The sequence below is a fragment of the Alosa sapidissima genome, chromosome 8, assembly GCF_018492685.1.
Source record: "Alosa sapidissima isolate fAloSap1 chromosome 8, fAloSap1.pri, whole genome shotgun sequence".
In the NCBI taxonomy this organism is placed as follows: domain Eukaryota; kingdom Metazoa; phylum Chordata; class Actinopteri; order Clupeiformes; family Clupeidae; genus Alosa; species Alosa sapidissima.
In genome coordinates this window covers 4840109-4849162 of record NC_055964.1, presented here as the reverse complement: position 1 = coordinate 4849162, position 9054 = coordinate 4840109, and positions in this window count along the sequence as shown.

The following is a 9054-nucleotide window of genomic DNA, read 5'->3' as shown; positions in this document are numbered from 1 at the left end:
ATCCAGGTTGCCGTCAGCTGGCAAAGGCTGCCTATCCGGCTGACTCAGGGCTAGGGGATATGCCACCGGTCGAGCAGTCCATCGCCGCCTGGACTTCCCTGGGGCCTGCCAATGCATCTCCCAATCCACGCTGCCCGCGTAAGGAGTGTGCCAAGACGGACCGTCTCATCAGTCACTGCTTTGACGCATCAGCACGGGCAGCCCGTATGGGCAACGCCCTGGCCATCACTCTGGCGGCTCTGCGAAAAACGATGAGCCCGGAGGACCATGATGCAAGGGCCCTGGTGGATGCCGCACTGTCAGCCCACGCCCAGCTGACGCGTGATGTGGGGAGTGCTATGGCCTCTGCGGTGCTGTGCCGTAGACAGGTGTGGCTTGCCCAAACCTCTCTCCCTGATGCCATCAGGACAGACCTGTTAGGTCTCTCCGTGGTGCCTGGGCATGTGTTCCATCCAGACTCCCAGGGGGTGCTGGACAGAGTGGAACAGGCTGGCGCTTCTAGAGAAACTGGTCAGCGTGTGTGCCACAGGCGGGCTCCGGTTCCCCACAGGGCAGCATCAGGTAAGTAGGGGCGGTGGCAGCCCGCCCGAACACCACAGGTAAGTATCAACTATGCTGCCCCACGGGACCGGCGCTTTCGTGCACCAGACCAGAGCTCAGCCCCAACTCCCTGGCCCAGAGGACAGCAAAGACCTCGACGGGGCGCAGGCAGAGGTGCAGGCCGCGGTGGCGGTCCTGCCTAGGGATCCGGGGCTGCCCGTCGATTGCCCTTCCCAGCTGTCCAGGACCTCCTGGGAAGGGATTGTGCCAGCCTCTCTGGGGTTGTGGCTACGGTGACTCACGGTTACCGCCTACAGTTTCGACGGCGGCCCCCTATGTTTTCAGGGGTCAAGATGACGTCTGTGAAAGACCCCCTTTTAAATTCCGTGCTTGTCAAGGAGGTCCAGGAGTTGCTTCTGAAAGGGGCCATCTCAGAAGTACCGCTGCACGCACGGCACACTGGGTGTTTTATTGCTTTTATTGTGCCCAAAAAAGACGGAGGTTACCGGCCGGTCCTCGACCTCAGGCCCTTGAACCAGTACCTCAAGGTGCTGCCATTCAAAATGGTCCACGTTGGAATAGTGATTCGTTCCATCCAGGAATGGGAGTGGTTTACGTCTCTGGATCTAAAAGACGCGTACTTCCACGTCCCTATCTGCCCAGCACACAGGTCCTTCCTCCGCTTCGCCTTCCAAGGCAGGGTGTTCCAGTTTCAGGTCCTCCCATTTGGCCTTTCACTGGCCCCCAGAATTTTTACTCGCGTGGTGGCAGCCGCGCTAGCCCCCCTGCAGGTCCAGGGCCTAAAGATCCTACCGAACCTGGACGACTGGCTAATTTGTGCCCCATCTCAGGTGCAGGTGGTGCACGACACCAACACGGTTCTGACCCATATCCAGGCCCTGGGTTTCACGGTCAACTGGAAAAAGAGCAACTTGCAGCCCCGCCAGCAGGCGGATTTCCTTGGTGTCCTCCTCGACTCGGTCAGCATGACGGCGTCTCTCACTCCACGGAGGGCAGACAGCTTGACCGAGGCTCTGACAGGCTTTCGGCTGGGCAGACTGGTCACCGCCCACAAAGTCCAGAGGCTGTTGGGCTTAATGGCCGCGGCAGCTGCGGTACTGCCATTGGGCCTGCTGAAGGCACGCCCCCTGCAGTGTTGGTTCAATGCCTTTCAGCTCCACCCGAGAGACGACAGGCATGTGAAGTTGCGGGTGTCTCCTGCTTGCATCCGAGCCCTGCGTCCTTGGACGGACAGGAGGTTCTTACTCCAGGGTGTTCCACTGGGGGGCCTTCCTCACAAGAGGCAAGTCATCTCGACAGACGCTTCTCTGACAGGCTGGGGAGCTGTCTGGGAAGGGCTGTCAGCGAGGGGCGTGTGGCCTCCCTCCTGGACGTCAGAGCACATCAACGTCCTCGAGCTGAAGGCCATCCATCTCGCCCTGCAGAGGTTCCTGCCAGGGTTGCGAAGCCAACATGTTCTAGTGAGGTCAGACAGCACCTCGGCGGTGTATCATGTCAATCACCAAGGCGGCACGAGGTCCTGGCGGTGCCTCCAGGTGGCGGAGGAGTTGCTGTCATGGGCATGGCCGCGTCTGGCTTCAGTGAGGGCAGTACACGTTCCAAGTGTGGAGAACAGGGCGGCCGACATTCTCTCCAGGACCGGGCCACTCCCGGGGGAATGGAGATTGAACCCAGAGGTGGTCAGCCAGGTCTGGGCTCAGTATGGGACTGCACAAGTGGACCTGTTTGCGTCGGCAGAAACGACTCACTGCCCAGAGTGGTACTCTCTCGTGGGACAGGGAGGCAGTTTGGGCCTGGATGCTCTGTCACAAGACTGGCCGACAGGCTTGTTGTACGCTTTTCCTCCATCCCCTGTTGTACCTCAGGTCCTGCGGAGGATCAGGGAGGGCCAACACACAGTTCTGCTGGTTGCTCCACGGTGGCCGGCGAGGCCTTGGTTTCCAGACCTTCTCCGGCTCCTGCGGGGTCAGCCATGGCAGTTACCCTGCCGGGCGGATCTTCTGTCACAAGCAGACGGGCAGATCTGGCATCCGAACCCAGGTGTCCTGCGCCTGTGGGTTTGGCCCCTGCAGAGTCAGTCATTGAACAGCTAGCTGAGTCTGTGCAGGAGACTCTGAACAACGCCAGGGCTCCTTCTACTAGAGCTTGCTATGCACTCAGGTGGAGGATCTTTTCGGATTGGTGTGCCAGCTTGGGTCTTGAGCCAGCGGTTTGCCCTGTGCCACAAGTTTTGCGCTTCTTGCAGTCCTATTTGGATCAAGGCAAGGCGGTCAGTACTGTGAAGGTTTATGCCTCGGCCATTTCAGCCTTTCACCAGGGTGCGGATAACAGGCCCTTGGGTAGGCATCCATTGATTGGTCAGTTTTTAAAAGGGGCCCGCCGGTTGCGTCCAGTTTGCACTTTGCGGGCACCAAACTGGGATTTGCCCACTGTTTTAATGTCTCTTACTGAAGGCCCGTATGAGCCCATTTTAGATGCAGATCTGTGATCTTTGTCTCTGAAAACTAGCTTTCTCCTGGCTCTTTGTTCGTCCAGGCGCGTCGGGGAGCTGTGCGCCCTCTCCGTCAGCGAAGACTGCCTGAGGTGGCAGGCAGGGGGCACTGGCGTGTCACTTTGGCCTAATCCAGCCTTCCTGCCTAAGGTTCTAAGTCAGCAGTCTATCAACCAGGTTCTGGAGCTGACCCAATTCCAGCCGTCTGCTGCCTCACAGGCAGAGCGCGACAAGTTGCTCACTCTGTGCCCAGTCAGGGCTTTGAGAGCTTATCTGGCCCGTACGCAGTCGTTGAGGAGGGAACACACTCAACTTTTTGTCTGTTATGGGGGCGAAGCAGGGACTACCGCTTTCCAAACAGCGGCTGTTGCATTGGCTGGTTGAGGTTATTTCCCATGCCTACCAGGCTCTGGGAATGCCGGTCCCTTCGGGTACAAGGGCTCACTCCACCAGGAGTATGGCTACGTCTTGGGCTGCCCTTAAGGGGGTACCAGCAAGCGATATCTGTGCAGCGGCTTCATGGGCGACGCCTTGCACTTTTACCAGGTTTTATAGGGTGGACGTCACTCGCCCAGCTCCGGTTGGCGACGCTGCCCTCATGTCCGTGACCGAGCGAGGTGTTAATGGTTAGCTTAGAGCTCCTCGCGACTTTTTTGGTATGTGTCATCCCTTTTTTAGACCGTAGTGACGGTCAGAGTGAGGTCGAAACAGATCGTAAGTTACGCATGTAACTATGGATCTGTGAGACCGAGGGATGACCGTCACTATCCTTGTCGCTCGGACCATCCTGAGGCGCTCAAGGTAGGAGACTGAACCAGGAGCAATCTCCGCTATTTACAAGCTCGAGTCGTTCTGCTTCCGGAGGTCATGGGCATGACTTTGTTGACATATGGTCTCGGTGATAGGCAGAACGAAGGTGATCATTCCTTTTTTAGACCGTAGTGACGGTCATCCCTCGGTCTCACAGATCCATAGTTACATGCGTAACTTACGATATCGTGACGTAACTGACTGGGTCTTCAACCCGTGCCTTCAGGCGCACCATTGCAAACCTCATTCTGATGCAGGTTATATAGACCAGCCTTTCTCAAACTTCTTTGACCTGAGGCCCGGTCATGGCAGACTTTGGGGTCATAGGGCTCATCTACATGTACCCAGAAAGAAGGCTACAATAGCTCTTGGCCACGTTATATTGAAATTTGACTATACAATACTCAATGCTATACAGTGTATTATACAGTCTCTGCTCTGTTTCTAAGGAAGTTCCAAAAAACGTCGTTCTATTAAGTTTCGTTAAATAAATAAATAGCCTTCCAACAGGTTGAAGCGGAGCTTTGATACTAACGTTATCGATTAGTTTCAGTTTCTCTCGTGCAGACGCGCATTGAATGAATGCTCATACACCACTTAATTGTAGGGCTCCATGTTTAATGACATCGATAGCAGAAACGTTTGTTTTCTTTTTTCGTCGATCCGCGGTTTCTTGATCAACTGCGCAGCAAATTATCAGATGAAGCACCGGGCCTAATTTCACTCCACGACTCCGCGGACCAGCAGTCTCCATGTTGCGGACCCATATTTTGAGAAATGCTGAATAGACCACAACCAATTTCAATACTCCGACACGGTCACCGTTAGACTAGGGGGGAGAAGGGATGAGAAAAGATCTGGCCACAGTTCTTCCAGAACTTTGTGCCAAGTAAAAGCGTTATCAGTTTGTGTGAATGAAACAAAGCGTAGGCCATAGTGTGACATGCGTAAAACCAATGGTGTAGAGATGACGCCACAGGATTTTATTTAAGTGAGCCACGTTTGCATGTAGGCAATTTATATTCACAGTACTTGGGCCTACTAAAAGAATAATTTTTTATTGCATTTGTATTGGTTGTTTAGAGTAAAAAAAAAACCAATCGGTCGGTATTAACGCAAGTTTACAACCGGCAAGTCGGTCAGACTAAAAGGGGAAAAAAATAAATATTTGGGTCGGTTCTAAATTGACATGGTCGGTCGGGTTACGGCAAGCGAAAATATTTTTAAGGATGGTCTGAGTGTCATCATATTATCCTGCACGATATCCTGCACGACTCCTGCCTGCGCAGTTGACTCCTGCACGATCCCGCAAATCACTTCAGGACCCTGGCCAGAGACTTCGCCAAACATGCTTTTCTATTATGCTATTATATCTGTTTGCAAATTACGGAATGTGAACTAGTGAAATGGTCTTATGTGCAAAGCATAACGTTGTGGCAGGGATTTCTAGTGTGCACATGTAACATCTTAGTGGGATCTTTCCAACTGTACCTGTTTGTTGGACTTTGTAACGTCAATTAATGTTCGTCTTGCCTGTTGTATGCCTGTCTTCCGAGGTACAGGGGTGCAAACAGGGGTGTAGGAGGCGGGAGGTCGGGCATGCTCCCGTAAGGGGTGTTTGAGACAATTTTCTTTATTTGTTATTTCAGAATGTCAGCTCAGTTTTGTTACTTCTCATGAATGTTAAAGAGTAATGTGGTGTGCTTATGCAGTGTACGGGTTAAAAGATTGTGTCAATGAGGTGATTGATTTGTCATTGTGGACATTGTCCCATGTTTGCTTCCATTGTGTTTTTGTTTACTGTTTGTTTGTATTGTGTCTGTCACCTAAACCTGCCAGTAGTCTAAAAATAAAAACGGAAATTCTTCAGCTCGAGTTTCTAGGCCTGAGTCTCTCCATCCGCTAGGACCCTCATACTAGTAAAGACCCCCAAAAAAAACATATTTAAAACAGTGTTTTTTTGTAAACATCTTAATATAAATTGTACTGCTGTTGGTAGAATAATTGCCAAAACTTTACAATACCAAGGTAGAAAACTTGGGAGAAAACTTGACCATACTTTAAATCATAAAAGTAAATCAGGTTTCCATATAATATGCAGTAAGTTCCTAAATTCATCCCACCTGTGCATTTTAGCAAGTCAGGCTTCTGGTTGACTGATGGCTGAGCAGCCTCATAGAAAGCATGTTTGAGTGGTTTGGCTGCTGTTACCTCACTGTTGTGAAATATTGTTAAATTAGAAGGGAGCTGTGGCTTACGCAATGTTGTTTCATGGTACTTTGGGGTCCCCTGGCAAAAGGGACCTGGAGGCAGGGATGGGCTAAATTTGAGTCACAAAAAAAGTCAAACCGAGCTTGTCAAGTGGTACAAACTATTCACCGAACCTATTGGGAGCCACATAATGGACGCTTAAAGCAACACAATGCAGTTCTATTACCTTAAAGTAACAACTTCAAACTCATGATACACTGACATATAATACGGAGAATTACATCTCTTTACATTGGCAATGCATTGTAATGCAACTTATCTTATAAGTATGTTGTTTAAAGTGTGTATGTCAAATCATACCGCTTCCACGAGTTCAGCTTTTCAGTCCTCTTTTATCCTTTTCCAGTGATGTCAGAGACGTGACTGTGCTTTGTTTCCATTAGTCCAATACTAATGTGTAGCTATTATTCTAGAGTGATGGTATTATTCTAGCGAATACACAGTACAGCTATGAGTATCTGTTTCAACATTTCTAATATTATTAAAAGTAAAATCACTGAAAAAAAAATCACTGACTTTGTAAAATTTAATCTGGTGCCATTTTTAATATCTATTAAAGTAAATAATATAAAGCGCAAATCAGGTGTGTAACTCCAGTGTTCTAGATTATCTCATGGATATTTCAGATTTTTTGGAAAATCCTGTGCTACAGTATACTGCTAAATTTCATTCTTCCCTTCCTTCAGGGTTGTAATGCACACTGGAGAAAAAGAATGGACGCGAATCACATCTGTGTGTGTATGTGTAGGGGGGGGGGGGTGTAAGGACAGGCCCCCCAAGGCAAGAAGAGAGGCATTTGTTTGTAAATCACAAACTGAATGCAAATTTCCCAGAGAGGAAGAGAGATGGCACAGACATAAACAGCCCTAACTAAGCGAGAGTGCCTCAGTAATGCAGCAAAGTGGCTCCTGTGTTGATGGCATCGGGAACTCGTTCTGTGGCACTCAGCACATTCAATTTAACATTTTAAGAAGACCACATATGGACTGTCCACTGCAGTCCCTTCTCTGAAAGGAAGGCTGTTGTCATCTGACCCATAATAATACTTCTATAAAGCTGGGCAGACACAGAGTTATTTTTTTCAGTCACGTACGACATGGCAACTCACACACTACACGTTGCAGTTAGTCATGATTGCTGGGCTCACCCCACATGCTCAAACTACTTATCACTGCAAGACAGGGTTTAACATTTTCTGACATGTCAGAAATAAAATCCAATCTGGAACGGGAATATTGATTCATTGTGTGCCTACCCTTACCAAAAGTCTTACTAGAAGTCTATAGAAGTGTGCTGTTTGATGAATTGATGTATACTTGGCTTGTACTGAAAAGTCTATTAAAAGTATATTTACTTGTAGCCTAGTTTTAGCCAGGGACTGATCTTTGAGAGGTTTCATGACAGATGTGCTCTTACCAAAACAAAAAACTAAATTAAATAAACTGTAAATTAAAGTGCAGTTGAAGTATCATTGAAGTATAATTCCCAAGTTTACTTTATGCAGTAAGTTTACTAGTATAAATGTACTTGTGGCATACTTGTAAATATATTATTTTAATACTTCTTCAGACTAAGTTGTCCCACTTTCAAGTGAATAATAGTAAACTTGTAAGTATACTTTATTTTGTAGCCTACTGCAACTGTACTGAGAACTATACTGTAAGAAAAATAGTGAAAGACACTTTTTAGTTAATAGTTAATAGTATTTTTAAGCTGACTGTGTTTGGGTTAAAACTGGATTGGGTTGACTACAGTAAGTCTATGTTTTGGCATCCAATACAATATTTTGATTTATAAAGAAAAACATGTTATTTATTCAGATCATGTGTTGTGAATGTTATAGTAGTGAGCTTTGAGACTACTTAAAGGACAGTTTAAAATATGCTTCAAGTATAAAAAATATTACCTGAATGGAAACCTAGTAGTATACTTTATAAGTAGGATTTTAAGTATATGTAAAGAAAACTTACCAGTATACATGCAGTATAAAAAAACATTAAACTCATAGCTTACTGATGATATACTTTAAGTATACTATCATGAACATGATAAAGTGGGTTAGAAGCATATATCGGCAGTAGACGGCAGTGGCTCAGGAGGTAAAGGAGTCATCCAGGAACCAGAAGGTTTGAGTTCAACTCCTCCTGACAAGACACTCAACCCCAAAAGTGCTCCTGATTTACATGTAGGTTGGTGCCTTGCACAACAGCCTATGCCATGTGTGTTAGTGCGTGTGGTATTGGGTGAATCTGAGGTATGACATTTGTAACAGGACAAGGTCCACGCCCCTTGTCTAGCCCAGTAGTGCCATTGCGAGTGGCTCTTGGCATTCGGAGGCGAGCCAATCAGTGTAGAGAATTGGCTATATAAATTTTTACTTTTAATTTGAAAGCCGACATCATAGCTGCATACCGTTGTTCGTCCACCTGACTCCTGCCTTCACCGCGGGATCCCTTGTGCTGTTTTGGCCTCCTGCCCGCTGTGCACGGATCCAGTGACATTCCTGGACTGCTGTCGGCCGCAGAACATGGGCCTCATAACCGACCTCAGCTGATTGCAGAGCTTGCGGTAACACAAGGAGCGGCAACATCAAGGCTACCTTGGTTCAAGTTCTGAACGCTGCTGTTTTGTTTTCATCTAAGTTGTGATGGTCGATTTTACATGTTTTGTTTATTGTATGTTTGTATATCTTTTAACTTGCACACGGGAGAAGAACTGTATACCGGGCGCTCTCGTCCAGTAGGCCTTAGCTACTGTATAAACTACGATTCAAGATTCAATACTTTAATTGCCATACAACAGAAGTTGTTAGGAATTTGCTGCAGTGTGCTCTACAGTACAACAGACAAGACGACATCAAACAGAGATAAGAAGCCAAAGACATAGACATAGACATCAGACATAGTACATTCATCCATGGC